Source organism: Mustela nigripes, chromosome 8, assembly GCF_022355385.1.
Source record: "Mustela nigripes isolate SB6536 chromosome 8, MUSNIG.SB6536, whole genome shotgun sequence".
In the NCBI taxonomy this organism is placed as follows: Eukaryota; Metazoa; Chordata; class Mammalia; order Carnivora; family Mustelidae; genus Mustela; species Mustela nigripes.
This window is the reverse complement of record NC_081564.1, coordinates 46,158,799-46,174,515: the sequence shown is the minus strand read 5'-3', so window position 1 is coordinate 46,174,515 and position 15,717 is coordinate 46,158,799. Positions and strand designations below refer to the sequence as shown.

Genomic DNA, 15,717 nt, shown 5'->3' with positions numbered 1-15,717 from the left:
GGGAGCAGCTTCTGCTCATTAAAAACGTGGTCCGGGGTCTTGGCCGCGCCTGGGCGAGGACACAACGGCCGCCGCCTCCTCACCGCCCGCGCCCGGCTCGGGTTCGCCTCCGCGCGCAGCCCGTGTAAACAATCGCGGGGAGCCGGCCTGCGGGCGCCCCGGGCCCGGGCCCGGCTCCCCGCTCCCGCCCGAGTTCCCCTCCTGGCCCTTCCGAGAAAGTTCACCACCCCCTCGCCCCTACTCCTCCCTGCCGCCCCCTTTGGTCTTTCGCTTTGCGCGATGGGGTCCAGCTCTCTGTCGTCCCCGTTGGAGAAGGAAGTTTGAGGGTTACGAGTAGTGGGATTTGGGGGGGGCTCGGTGGCGGGCTGTGGCAGCGGAGTGGGGGGCGGGGGACACTGAAGTTATTGATCTGGTGGCTGTGGTGGAATGTGGCGAGGAGAGTCACGTGGCGGCCTCCTCCTCCTCCTTGGCCTCCTCCTCCTCCTCCTCCACCTTCCGAGCCTCCCCCCCCCCCCGGGGAAACCGGGGTCTGGCGGCCGCGGGGAGCCGGGAGGTCCTGCGCTCCAAGGCCGACAGCGGGGAGGGCGAGCGGCGGAGCGCGAGGACCGGAGGAGGAGCGGGCAGGCCCGGCAAGGAATCGGGGCGAGGGCGTGGGGGGCGACAGCTGGAGGCGGCGGAGGCCCTTGCGTCCCCGGAGGCGGAGGACAAAGGGCGGCTTGTGCGCCCGCCCGGGCCTGAAGGGTCCCGCCGAGGTCCGCGCGGCCGGGCCCCGCCCTCTGGTCCCCGGCGGCGCAGCATCCTCTTCCTCCTCGGCGGCCCGGGCTCCGGCGCCCAGTTGCCCCTGGTACTGCCACTCGGTCTCCCGAGGCTGCCGGCGGCCCGGGGCGGGGGTGGGGGGGAGCCGGGCGGCCCACGCCTTCCCGGCCCCCGGCCGATGTGTATTTATGAACTCGATTAACGGAGCCCTCACCGCACACACAAAGCCCTTTCTTCTCCTGGGAAGGGACGGGGTGGGGGAGGGAGGGCCTCGCAGATTGGAACGCTCTCCTTTTTTTCCCCGAAGCACAGAAGTTTTAGTTTGAAAGCGAGCTGAATCTCTGACATGTGTCTTGACACAGTTTTTTGTGGTGATTTACATTCACGTGGGCCACACATTTTCTGGGAAAACCTAGACCCACGGCCTGAAAGATTCCAGCGCCGGTAGTGAAAAAATAAACGCCACGGGCGTGCGCGGGTGTCAGGGTAACCGTGGACGACGCTCGCGTCCGGGGAACTTGCCGTGAGACTCTACTTCCTTAAAAGTCACGCTGAGCGAAGGACCAGGACAAACCTCTTCCTAGTCTCTTGGCGAGAACAACTTTCGAGTTTGATAGGACAGCGCTCGGTGTCGGTCCCGTGTAAAGGGTTGCAAAGAGGCTCCTGAACCCTCAGCAATTGGGGAGGCTTTTTATTTTTTAAAAAAGTTTCCTGAAGTTTGCACAAGGGGTGGTTGGGCTTCTCCGCAGCCTCTGAGCGTTCAGTTCACCTGCCTTTGGAATTAATTCATAGTTGAAGCTCTGTTGGTTGTGGGTGCATGCTTCCCCCGTGTTTCCTAAAGAGGATTCATTCTCAGGCACCTAAGATTTTCTGGGCAGTAAGTGAAGCCTTCAGTTGACGGTATTCGCAGGGACAGTCTTGGATAAGTCGATTTACAAAATACCTGGGACCAAGACCTAGGCAGTTCTTGGGTTAATAAGCAAAAAAGAAAAAAAAAAAGGCGATGGGAAATGAATAAAGAGGACAATTTATTCTTTTGTTATATTATCATATTGCAAAAATATTCAAATATCTTCTCCATGAAGACACAGCTTCTGATTCTACTGCCAAGCTCTGAATAAAATATTTACATTAAAAACAAAGATTCAGCTTCCATTTTCTGTGTGGGCATGGAACACAGTGGTGCTCTCCTCTATCAGCTGCTTGGATGACTCCCAAATCAGCGAATGGCCTCAGGTGGGCTGGCTGAGCTTTGGGGGTGAGAAGCTGAAGACAGGAATAAAAATAGTACGGTCCTTACTAAAGAATCCGCGTGTTTTCTTTACCTGGAAAAATACATACTTAGATGAGCCTTGTCAGATGAATAATTATGAAATTAGTAGCGGTTTTGGAGAAGTAGGATGGCATGCTAGGTGGCCTCTTGTTAAATTTCTTGCCTTTTCTTCACTATTTTCATTTCTCCTGGAAGGGTCGCCTTTTTAAACAACAACAACAACCGTGCTTTAGGAATCTTCTGAGTGTGTGATTTCTGTACATTATATTGTTTGGAAGGTCACACTTGGATCATAGAGAAGTCAGGGAGGTGTTATTATGACAGATATTCTGGTATCACCATAATAATAAGCAAGAAGCAACACTTTGCTACCAGCAGGAATAGAAAAGGCAGACTTGATTCGAATCTTCTTCTTCTATGAAGAACTGATTAGTAGTTTGATCACTAAAATAAAAATTCTCATTCTAGTAGATGAGTGACAGTGTTTCAAAACCACGCAGATTACTTTCTACCAACTTGGAGGAGGCATTGGAAACCATGAAAATGCAATGTACCCTTTTAAAGAAAACATGAAGTTCTGCATTCGGTTTCCAACTTGTCTCCTAAATCCCTACTATTTCTTTAACAAACAAGGTTTAAAAGATATTTCTGATATGGCTGTCACTTTTGAGATCATAATTTGCAACTTATATCTCAGGGGAGTAGTTTACATAAGGCAGGTAAAAACATTAAAACAATATGACAGTTAAGTTTGGAGTTTTTGTTTTCAACCGAATGCTTAAAAATAAGGTCTACCAGGAAGTTCTACCAAGAATTGCATTTATTTCGTGTATTCTCATAAATTGAGTATTTTAAATGAAGAATTAGATTTGCTTAAAAATTAGGGTTTTCCGTTTGTAGCAAACTTTAATGCAATTGTCCTAATAACCCACCTCCTGAGAGTGGGTGCCAGATTTCTGGATACAGCAGGGTTATGCCCTGCTTGGTCTCCTGACCTGTCCTGAAATGCACTGAAACCGTTCAACACTGAAAAGATTCATTTTCGTATTTGTGGAAACTGTGAAATATATTTTGAAACATGCAAGTCTTTTACCCCTCCACCTCTCAAAGCTCTAGGATCCAAAGTCTCTTAGGCCACCAAGTCGTGAAACTTACTCTGTCCTTATGCTACGAAATCTTAAGAATAACCCTTTCTGTTCAATGAAAGAGAGTTACAGCTGGTCCTTGGAGGCGAGGGTGGTCAGACAATTAAACGAGTCGCCCCTTCTATCCCATTTGTGTGATTTGGATATCTATCTCAATTCCTGAGAGGAGACCTGGTATCTGAGTAGATCACCTGACAGAACATAGTTCTGCTGGCAGCACGTTTTTCAAGGCAGCAAATCAGTGCATCAAATTGGTCAGTTGTGACCTATTTCTATTTTTCTTGCTGGCTCTTTAGTCTGTTTCTTGTGGTGCTTCTCTGATGGAAGTTTTCCGGCCATTTTACCAGATAAAAATGGGGTCTTTCTTTCTTTCTCTCTCTCTCTCTCTCTCTCTCTCTTTTTTTTTTTTTTTTTGAAATTTACTCCAGAAAGCACTATAAGAAGGAAAAAGTGGTCCTCTACATGAAGGTGTGATATATTCAGCAAGAGCCAAGTTATAAAGCTGGAAGGAGAGAGGGGAGCACTTAGACATTTAAATGGCCAAGTTAAACACAAGACACAATTAGGATATCTGGACCCTCAGGTGTTCATAAACCTGTACCAGGGGTCTCTAAAGAGAAATGGTGGGAACCAGAGAGAAAGTGAGCCCCCAAAGTACCTTGTTTAACTTGGCTGTCACAGTAGCTAACCCTTTGTAACTTGGCACATTTTGAAGTTATCACACTTAATGTTTGACCTTTTTCCTTTTTCCCATTTACCTTCTTTTGTACTTATAATGCTTTTTTTAAAAAGAAGTAATTTATTAGAAATATAATGAAGTGGCAAAAATGTAGCCCTCAATTTAAAGAAGAAATGTAAACTACAGAGTTTGAATGAAAAGGCAGTGGGTTTTAAGTCCATAATCTTTTGAAAGTCAGAAAACCTATCTATTTGAAAGGCTTTCAAAATTGTAGGTGTTAAAAAAAAAAAAAAAATCTCAGGGAGCTTGTACTAGCCCCTAAACTGCATAGAAATGTTAAACTCTCCAGTTCTTATTTAAACACATTTCCCCTTGTTTTTCAAAGACAAAATATATTTTCTTATAGGTAGACAGGTGAAATATATATATTTTTAAAAAGTGTGGTTCTCTTATACTCCATGTGTTTTAGTTCTTAAAAAAAAAAAAAACCTTACCACTAGAGATTCAGTTTGGGTTTTGGAAGTGATGCCATAGTAAGAAAAAAAAAAAAAAAAGCCCTGAATTTTATGGGAAAAGACAGTTGCGTTAAGACAGTATCATAGTTTGCTTTTAATTAAAACTCTGCAGCTTTTCCCTCAAAATTCTTTTTAGATAAGCTAAGCATGGCTCTTTTTTAACAACTAGATTTTAACCTAAGGTGAGTGTTAGAAATTATTAAGAAGAGATCTATATTATCTATATCTATATATTCTTTTTCGTGTGATCATGAGGACAGAATGCTCTGATGGTGCGACATATAGCAGTGTATGCGTTTACTTTTGGATTTAGATGCTAGAAAAGCCTGATTATTGGAAACACTGCAGAAGCTCAGTGTTTGACATCCATACCCCCTTCAGACAGTTGCACTTGGTCTTCTGTTCATCTATCAAGCAGTGACTGTTTCTTCCCTCTACCACCTCTAAATTATACCGACTAGATGTTGAAGCCATTAAATTGATTACAGTCCAATCAGTAGACAATCCGACATAAACAAAAACAGCAATTATAGTTGGCAAGAATCCCACGAGTGCTAGTCAAAGTTCCAGAACTGATGGTCCAGTGAGTCTTTTCCAAAACGCCGGATTTCACGATTTTTAGCAGCTCTGGCAGCATCTTCTTAAAGGGAGGGCACACAAATTCGTAAGATTCCACTTGGCCTTAAAAACAAAAACATCTGTTTGATGCCTGAATGGATTGTTGGCTTTTATTTATCCAGCCAAAAAAGGGCAAAAAATAGGATATTGAACATAAAAGCATACATGCAGAAATGAAATTACAAAGGGATTTGAGATTAGCAGCTTTGTATAAAGCAAGCTGTTAATAATGTTTTCTTTTTTGTTTTGCCAGGATATTCCCATATCCCTTAAATCCATTGTCATTATTGACAGCAGTGACATCCAATAGTGATGACAGCATTTTTCAACTTTTTGCTGCCAGTAATTGTACTTCTTTTTACTTACTTTTTTTGGGTCCTTGTGAGTCTTCCAGCAAGTTTGTAAGAGATTTCTTTCCATCATATAGGAACATATATGTTCCTATATAATATAAGAACATATATTTGCTCTCCTCCTCTTATTTTTAAAGAAAGCCTGTGAGAATTGACTAGTCTGGTGAATTCTTGTGAAATTCTTGTTAACATAAGTTGAAATGTACTATTAAGTATACTTGCTTGAGTTTTCATTTTGATGTAAAACCATGCGGTAAGGAGAAAGAGGTCTTGATAGTAGAAAAGAGCAATTCTACCAAGATCAATTAAGAATTTTATGAAAGTTCTGTTTTCCCTTTTGCTGTGCTTTATGAATTCATCTGACAGAATTCACGTTGCTGGTTTTAATGTCATAATTTGGTTGCCATAGAATACATTATTTAGGGCGAGGTTTAATAGATACCATGTTGAGTTTTTAGTTATTTTTAAGAGAGCAAAAAATTTTAAGACTTGGAACACTTGCATATTTTAGTAGCCCTATGGATTGTTAAAAATGTAAATGTTGTCATTAGGTAATACATTAAAGAATGCTTTTGAATTGAATGAAATTTTGATACGAAGGCTGATATTCCAAGTCAAACCTCTGGCTAAGTATTTTCCCAGATGTATTGAATTTTTTTCTCCACTGACAACTGTTGTGCTGTCAAAGGTTAAAGTTCGTTCTGTGGAGGGGATGTGTGCAACTTTCTAATCCCATTTCAGTTAAATATGAAATACGTTCCTGTTTTTTGTTTGGGGATTATGAGTTACCCTAGTTGAGACTGCGTACCTTTTTTGTTGTAGTGTAAGTGTCCTTGTCTGATTTAAAACACGTTCCGAAACGTTATTATAATGCAATTAAAACTTAAACATTAAAGTTAACATTAGTAAATTTAAATAGCTCTGTTATAGTATTAATCAAATAGTGTAAGGAAAGCTTTTAAATGGTTTAAATAATTATGCAACTCTTGGCATAAAAGCCTGACACAAGATAAATCTTTGAAAACTAAGTAGAATCGTGCCTTTTTTTTTTTTTTTTTTAAATTTTAATTTTAGGCAGCTTGGGCTTTTAGCATGCATCACATTCCACCTCTAGTATAAGTAATTATGCCAGTTTAGTAATTATTAGAGATGAAAGAAATTCAGTAAGATACGAATTCTTTAAAACTTCAGTAGCTTCGGTTTTAGGAGGGATAATGATCAGGCAGTAGTTATCCAGCTGCCTGGGGACTCTGCCACCGCTACAAGCACTGGGCTGATCTTGGGGGTATCATTATTATAGCAGCACACACTACAGTAGGCATTTCTACTCTAGATGTCTGATTGTAGAGGTTTATAATTCGGTCATAAAAAATTCTGGATTCAAATATGACTGTCTAGAAACTCCCACTTCTTAGGGGATTGAAAAAAAAAAGATAAATGTATATACACCTAAAAATTATTACTGTTGGACACCATATATGTTCCTTTCATAGGATAGCAAATGATTTTTAAAATCCTGAAAGGAAAACCCCGTATGTAAATGTGTCATTCACCTGTGTATCTGTGTTGAGAATGTATTGAGCATTTTAAGTCTTGTTTTCAAAAGCAGACGATTTGGTTTGGAAAGCATATACTATTCATTTACGAGCCTACCTCTCAAGCTGAATGTGGTCAAGTGACTGACATTCAGAATATTTATTTTCATAATAGAGCAGCTGGTCGGAATCATATTTTAGTATTTGGGTTACAAGAAACATTTTGTTACATATTTTAAAACAAAAGATTTCAGTGCCTCAGTTATCACAACTCAGTAGGAGATAGACACATACGTGGTAGGCGCATACACACAAATATACTTTAATGTTCTACTTGACATGCGTTTTGCTCAGCAAATCCATATGAGTGTTTAAGGGAAAAATTGGATTGAATTGGATTTGGTCTAATAGACAATGGTATCATTGTAAGGAATATAATTTCCTTTTAGAAATTAAAATCACTTTACCATTGAGCGTCATTACTTCACTATTTTTATTACCACCACTCCTTTCTGTCTCATGGCTGGCTTCTTCCAAAGTTTCTTATCCCCTCAGTGTACTGTGAGAGATATCTCAAGAGGGAAACCCATTGGGAGTTTGATGGGAACGAAGGAGATCCATGGCTCTCATTTTTGGGTACAGACATTCCCATGGATTCATACAGAATAGCCTTGGGAAGACATGGCAAGTGAGGAGTCTGTAAGGTGAATGATAGATCACCATTCTGTGGGGGTGGTGGGGAGGGCACCGTGTCCAGGAATCTAACATACGTGGCAGCGTTTTAAACTCTATATTGATTTTTAGAAACAACTTCTAGCATTTCATACGTGTCCTCTAATACTATTTTTCTTCACGGTAAAACCAGATTAGGTCTCATAAGTGGATGAGTAAGACTAAATAGTAATTACTTTTCTCATTCCTAATGACTTAGCTTGTCTCGGTTGTTTTGAGTTTATCAGACATATGTTTTCCCTCACTGGTATCACACTTCTGTCTTTTCTTATTTTTATACATTAAAATAAGGCAATTAAGTATTCAGAAAGAACGCTTCACTAAGGCGCAGTGAAGCCAACACAGAGCTGTTGGCTGGGAGGTTGTGCTCTCATGAGTTCATTGGAATGTTTTGTCCATTGGCTCATCTATGGAGTCTGAAGTTGCTGTGTGCGTTATGGAGGGTGGTAGGGGCTGTCAGTGTACTGTATGAAAAGTAAGATGGACTGTTCGCAGAGGCAAGGGTTAAAAAAACAAACAAACTGTGGGCTCAAGAGAGTGCACATTAATTCCTGGAAAGAGCAGAGTAAAAACAGAAACCGTTATGGTCATAAGTATCATGACTTGGATACTAGTACTAGTAGGGAGATGGTTGGAGAGTAGGAAGGGCAAGGGGGCGAGTTCTGATGTTCTGTCTGCACATTTTTTGGCAAGCCACTTAACCTCTGTTCTCTAGGATTCGGATTTCCTCTCTGTAAAATGAGGGGGCTCATTTCATTATTTAACAAGGGTTTTTTTTGTTTTTGTTTTTGTTTTCCCCTGGTGCTTATTTTGTTCCTGGCCTTGTGCTAAGTTCTGAGAATTAGGTTGTGAACCAAGCAGACAGAAGCCTTGCTCTTCAAAAGCTTATGGTCTAGGAAACTAAATGAGATTTTAAATATCTTCCATTGCTTTTTAATTTAGGGAAGGAAGCAAAGCAAATGAGGAGAAAAGGACTCATGTATATGATATATTCCCTTTCTCAGCAAATTAAGTCAGTTAAAAAAGTTAGATCAAATGAGTTTCAAAACATTTTTGGCACCAAAAGTTGGTGAGCTTTAATTTTTAAGAATAGTGAGCAGTGTTTCCTCTTGTAATTAGAAGATAAATACGTTCACTTGAACTGAAACCAGTAAACACAATCTATAGAATATTCCCGTCTCTTTTGGATTTAGGTCATTGATTTAGCAGTATCTTTTACTCCTCCTAAAAAATCTGGATACCATTTTTGAAAGTTAATCGTGTGGTATTAAAGTTCATCGTTTAAAAAAGTCAAAGATTTATGTCATCCTTTAAGATAATTGAAGGCTCTTAGAGAGTGTATATGATGCTAATATGCTGATATTAAAAAAAAAAAAAAACTCAGCAACACCAAACTTCAGTTAGAAATCCCCGCCATATAAAATTGAGGTGAAACCAGTCACAAGGAACTCATTCCATTAAATATTCAGGAGTGGAACCCTAAGGAATGAAACAAGTTTATATTGAAAAGTCATAGTGCAGGTTTGACTATCTCTCCCATGGGAGACAAGTGAATGCTTTGAAATAAACTTTGACAGAATCATAGATCTTAAGCATAAGACAATTTAGAGATAATGATATTGGGTGTCTTGATGGTCTTCATGTTCAAAGATGTGAGTGTTGAATGAACGGTGATGGTGGAGTGTAACTGACCGAAGAAAAAGATGATCAACATGAAATCCCTTTTGCCTCCTCCAAAATCATATAGGTCATTTACATAAGTATTGCATCATTATACCAAATTTTTAATCTTCAAAATAAAACCATTACAAGATAATAACACCATTTTATAGCTCCTGTTAAATGTAACTGTTTTTTATCCTTGCTGATCTGCATATTTAAACCCAGTCTGAGTGCGATGGGCTGGCTGACCCCTGGGATGGCTCCCCAGCTCTCCTGTTTGCCTCTGTGTCCCTGAGTCAGAGAGTGCTCAGCTAGGTGCCTGACTCATACTTCATACCTGGTGCTCCATAAACTTCCGAGCACTTCACTTTGTTTCTTGCTGAAGGAATGAATGGGTTGATGACTTTTGATTCCCTTCTATCTCTAATATCGTAGAATTCCCATACTGAGAAATTGTAATTCTGGCAAGTTGATCAATAATTCATATTAATGGGGCAGGCATGCTTTTTAAGTTGTGAACTTGATTGCATTGCAGCTGATGGAACAAAACCAAGCAACAGAGGTTCGATGGTCTTACTTTCCCCTATGATTTCTTGTCCAGACCCCTGTTTAGGGAGCTGATAGAGAAGAACATGTATATCATGCACTGAACCATCCTCAGGACTTTTATAAGGAATCTGACTCTATCCAAGTTTTGGAATTTCCATACAGCAATCGGCAGTTTCTAGATGAGAGCCTAGGGCCACCTCACTAGGGGATTGTCATGTCTCACTGGGAGCAACTCTAAAAGCCATAGCCACTTTGGACTAGACATCATGCGTATGTATGTATGAGTGAGTGACCAACTCTGTTTGCCTAGATGTTTGCAGTGGGATGGGTATGAACCTGCAGCAGTACAAATGTTTGAGCCAAGGTCAAAGTGTGTTGCTTTAAGGACAGCATTTTAATTTAGTTTGACTTCTGTTGGCTAGTCATCTTCAATTCATGTTCATCCATTTGCCCAGATGTTGGTACCATTTTCATATAGCAGCATGGCCCAAACCTTTTCATGATTTTCACGGCTTCATGTTGCATTTCCTCTAGGCGTAGACCGTGAATTCACAAGTCAGTTTTGTACAATAATAAAGATTCGAATATTATTTTCATTTCTTAAGGGTTTTCCTGACCCACCCGAGTTAAAATGACTCTTCTCTTTATTATTCCCTCTATACATCACATACCACAGAAATCATAGCACTAAATTGGTTTTCTGACTTGTTGAGAAGTCTTCTGAGATCAAGGCTTGCTCTTTCTTTCTTCCTTTCTCCCTCCCTTCCTTCCTTCCTTCTTTCCTTTCAGGTTTTATTTATTTGAGAGCCAGAGAGATAGTGAGAGAGAGAGAGAGGAGAGAGAGAGATTGATCATGGTGGGGGGAGGGGAGAGGAAGGAGCAGGCTCCCTGCTTGGGACTTGATCCCAGGATCCGGACTCGATCCCAGGACCCTGGGATCATGACCTGAACCTAGGGCAGACGCTTAACCCACTGAGCCACCCAGGCTCCCGAGGGCTGTTTCTTTTCTTGAATCCTTAATTGCGTAAATCTAGATGGTAAACAAACAACTGTAGTAATTCAGTCATTTGTTTCATCAACAAATATTGACTGCATGTTCATCTTTTACCAGTCTAGAAGTGCTCAGAGTTGGGGATGTTATGAAGGACTTACAACCAAGCAGTGGAAGCACATTAGATGGACAATTAAATAGATACTAATAATTTACCATCATGTGGAAGGAAAGCACTGGGTGTTATGTGAACATTTCACCAATATCAGGGAGGTCAGGAGAGGATCACAGAGGAAGCACTTTCCAACCAAATCTGAAGTTTAATTAATTTATTTTTGATTTTTTATAAACATATAATGTATTTTTATCCTCAGGGGTACAGGTCTGTGAATCGCCAGGTTTACACACTTCACAGCACTCACCATAGCACATACCGTCCCCGATGCCCATAACCCCACCCCCCTCCCAAAGCTCCTCCCCCCAGCAACCCTCAGTTTGTTTTGTGAGATTAAGAGTCACTTATGGTTTGTCTCCCTCCCAATCCCATCTTGTTTCATTCATTCTTCTCCTACCCCCTTAACTCCCCATGTTGCATCTCCACTTCCTTATATCAGGGAGATCAAGTTTAATTTTTTTTTTTAAGATTTTATTTATTTATTGGAGGGGAGGAAGCATAAAAAGGGGTCGGAGACTCCCTGCTGAGCATGGAGCCCTGACTAGGAGATTCGATCCCAGGACCCTGAGATCATGACCTGAGCTGAAGGCAGACCCCTAACCCACTGAGCAACCCAGGTGCCCCAAGTTTAATATGTTTTGGAATGCTATTAAACAAGGTCATGCATTCTGTAGGAATTTCTAGTTGAGCATTGATTATGTGTCAGGTACTAAGGATATAGTAGGAACAAGTCAGACCCCGTTGCATGTGGGTTTCATGAAGCTCTCAGTCTGAAGACTTACTGAGATGATTCTTTGTTTCCCTCATGATGTTGTTTAACTCTAGCCAGTACTTGGTTTTGCAGCAAGAGTATGCTTTTAATTCATACAAGTGTCATCTCTTTTATATAATTTGCATTTGGCTAACTTGTGTTTAAGTTCAGGCCATCCTTTGTTTTTCCACTCTTAAGTAAACTACCCTAACTACATCTGTTGAGTTTTTTTTCATCATTAGATCTACTTATTCTTGCAAACATCTGGATTTCTTTTCGTTCTCATAATGTTGTCTAAATACTGGATAAACTCACTCATTTTGGTATCATAAGACAATTTAACAACTCTCCCCCATTTTGCCTTGTAGATACTTAAGAAAATGTATTCAAACTGTGCAATATGTTTCTGCTTACGATCTTTGCAAATTCTTAGCACAATTTCCACATCAAGGAGTTCAGTAAACACTAGAATATGACAGTACATCAGCAATCTGATTCTGTACTTGTATCTTCTGTATAGTACATTCTATAATTGAAAACTTACACAGAGAAAACTGGAAGATCGTAAAAAAGTAATCTACCTACCCAAACTTTTTAACTCACATTTTTTAGACATTTTCTGTTCTTTGGATTCATAATAGTATTATTCACGAAGTCCCCAAACAGCAGTCTGTGAGCAGGTAAGTTTGGATATCTTTCCTTCCCCAACACAAGTGAGAGAGGTCTCCATGCTCCTTCCCTAAATATATTTCCTAGCAGCCCCTCCATACCAACTGTGAGGACCTCTCTTTTATTCTAATAACAGTGTACTATCTCTTTTATTCTAATAACACTGTACTATCCACGCCATGATATTCCATCAATCTGCCCTTGCCCGACTGATGGCCATCAGCTTCTTTCTCTTTATTTACTTGTTTGCTTGATTTACTATTTACAGATGTTGCTTCGATAAGCATATACACATTCTTGCTGACATGTATGATTTTATGAATGGGATAAATTCCCCAAAATGGGATTGTGAGGTAAAGGGAACATGTAAGTCACATTTTGATGGATCTTGCCAGTGTGCCCTCCACAGAGGTAATTCCAGTTCACACCGCTGTTAGCAGCAGGGATGGAGAGGATCTGTGTTTAAATACTTTATCTTTACTAATGTGACTTGTGAAACAAGCAAACTGGTATTTCATTGACATTTTAATTAGCATTTCTATAATCATGAGCATCCTTTCCTATGTTTATACATCATTTGTATTTATTTTTCTGTGAATTGTCTTTGTATTTCCTTGGCTCTTTTGTCATTGGTTTGAAAGCAGCTCATCTTAATAAAATTACTCCTTTGACTTAAGTGTTGCAGATAGTTCCTCATTTTGACTTTGTGTGTGGTAATTTTTTTTTTCTTTTGTCGTACAGAAGTTTAAAATTATTTATTTTCAGTTTTGTCAGTGCCTTCCCTTGTAAGTAACAGATTCTGTGTCTGACATAGAAAGCTTTTTTTTTTTTTCCCTTTTCTGATCATTCTTATTAGTTTTTAGTTTTGTCTGTCCCATTAAACTGGCTGCAGGGTCTTGTCTAGTCCCCTCCCACCTGTTTCCCCAGTGCGAAACCACATTTCTAGAAATGTAGTAGGTGCTCAGCAAACATTGAGTTAGTGGGTCAGTATATATGGTGGTTAAGATCATGGCTGTTAAGCCAGACTACCCTGGATTGAAATTCTAGTCTGGTTGACCTTGGGCAAGTGATGATATCACTTTGGATGATAGTTTCTCTATCTGTAAGTGAGGGTAATAGTAGTATCTAATTTATAGAGTTTTTATGAGAATTGAGAGTTAATTCATGTCAGCGCTTAGAATAATGTCTGGCAAATAAGAAGTACCTAGACAATGATTTTTACTCTTAGTCTCGAAGGTTTTCTGTCTTGCGAGGAAGTTCTTCCTCCCATGGTATACAACTATTTTCTGTTCTAAAAAATTCTTTTTTGGTGTGGTTTAGGAGTAGGGATTTCTGTGGAGCTGCACACAGCCTTTTCAGAGGCCTGTCTTGGGTGGGTTCTTTGCAGATGTCTTTGCTAGGTTCAGTGTCATGGCTAGCCCCTTCACAATGGCCGAATTAGTGCCTGGTTCCAACGCATTTTATACATTGTCAATGTAGACAGAGTAATGAAAGAAAAATTCCTGTAGAAATTCCAATTAAAAGATAATGGAAACATAAAGTGGAGCTAATTAATTTTAGAGCCTCTGCCATCTTTTTTGGTAAGTCAGGTCTGTGTTTTTGAGGTTCTTTGCAAAAGGGCCAATGCTAATTTACCAAGGTAGGCTAATTGTTCTTGGGAGAGGAACTAGAGACAAATAATTCACGTATCATTATGAAGGTTTAATCATAGTAGATTTATTAATAATCCTTAAATTAAAAAGGTAAATCTAGGTTTGCGTTTACATAGGAATTAGCCAAACAAGGGGATGCTTTTCTACATCACCATACTCATCAGCACATTTATCTAGAAGCATTTTCTTCAAGCCTTCAGAGTGGAATCCAGTGTTGTCTGGAAGCACTTGCGAGTACAGAGTGTGAAGATGGACGGAGGACCCAGGACTGTCACTGCTGTTAACTACCAGTCCGCGTCTGGCTGGGGCTAGCCACGGTTTTCATTTTATGTGAAATCAAAAATGCCCCTTATTTGGGGGCAGATCGTCGGAAATTTCTTTCCTTTTAACTTCTCCTCCATTCTATTCTGCGGTAAATCCTAATGGTTCATTTTGCTTTATTTTTATTTCCGTGGCCTCCCCTGGCTCGTTCGGCCACTAGCTCTACTGCGTTTAGTTCATGAAATCTTCCTATCCCCACTTCAGGGTTGCTGGGCTCCAGGGGTCCCTTCGGGCTGGAGAAACCCAGCCACCGGCCGCTGGTTGACCTGCACACTCGTCCGTCCGTCTGCTGTCCTCTCTGTGGCTGCTATTGTCTCTTTTTATTGTCATGAAATTGTCACTGTCTTAAAGTTGCCTTTCTATTCGGACCAAGCCTAAAACCTTAATATATCCAATCAGATGACTTTCTCATAGCCATTTATATTTTTTTCCCTTCAACCTTAATGCTAAATGAAGTGAGAGAAATAGTAATGAAAATCAGAGTGGAGAGAGTCAAGAGGATTGTACGAGGCCACTTTTAATGAGTGGAATATCCTTCAATGGATAGTGAGTGACAAAAGAAATTCCACTTCGAGATCATTTAAAATAGATGTTCTAGAAGATGTGTTAGGAAGGGTGTTTTGTTTGGCCTGAGAGTCTCAGGGAAGAGTTAAGGAGCAAGCAAGGTGTAGAGAGTTCCGAGGGGTCAAGATTTAGTGCCCCCATCTCCCCGTTGCCTCCGAGATCCAGACCCAAAAGCATTAGTGCCTCATTCCAAGTCACCCTAGGACATCATGATGCAAAGAGGGGAGAATCCTAGTCTCTTGATTTCTAGTTTTATGAATTGCCATTCCCAGGTATGCACATTCTGAACTGTGGAAGGAAAAGTGACTTTCCCTGACTCTTATAAGAGCCCAAATCTGGGCCTCACTGCTCTGGGAGATGACCTTCTGTACTCAAGTTTTAGCTGTCAGGGTCTCAGGCTTTTGGTCCTGGGGCTACAACCAACATGATCCAGTAAGTTGACCCTAGGGACCCAGTGCCCGACAGGCCTGTGTTTGAATCCTGCATCTTGCTGAACCTTTGTAACCCTCATTTTTCTTACCAATAAAATGGCAAGAATCTACTGCACAAGATTGTTGTATCAGGGGCGCCTGGGTGGCTCAGTGGGTTAAAGCCTCTGCCTTCAGCTCAGGTCATAATCCCAGCATCCTGGAATCGAGCCTCACCTTGGGCTTTCTGTTTGGTAGGAAGCCTGCTTCCCCGCACCGCCCCCCTTCCTTCCCCCACCCCCGCCTGCCTCTCTGCCTATTTGTGATCTCTGTCAAATAAATAAATAAAATCTTAAAAAAAAAAAAAAGA

General features: G+C 40.9%; 1 protein-coding gene across 5 annotated transcripts in view; it reads left to right on the top strand.

The window, feature by feature from the left end:
- The window catches only part of ZNF521 (zinc finger protein 521), a 277,394-nt gene that overhangs the window by 1,836 nt on the left and 259,841 nt on the right, over window positions 1–15,717 (top strand). The gene's annotated exons all lie outside the window — the stretch shown is intronic.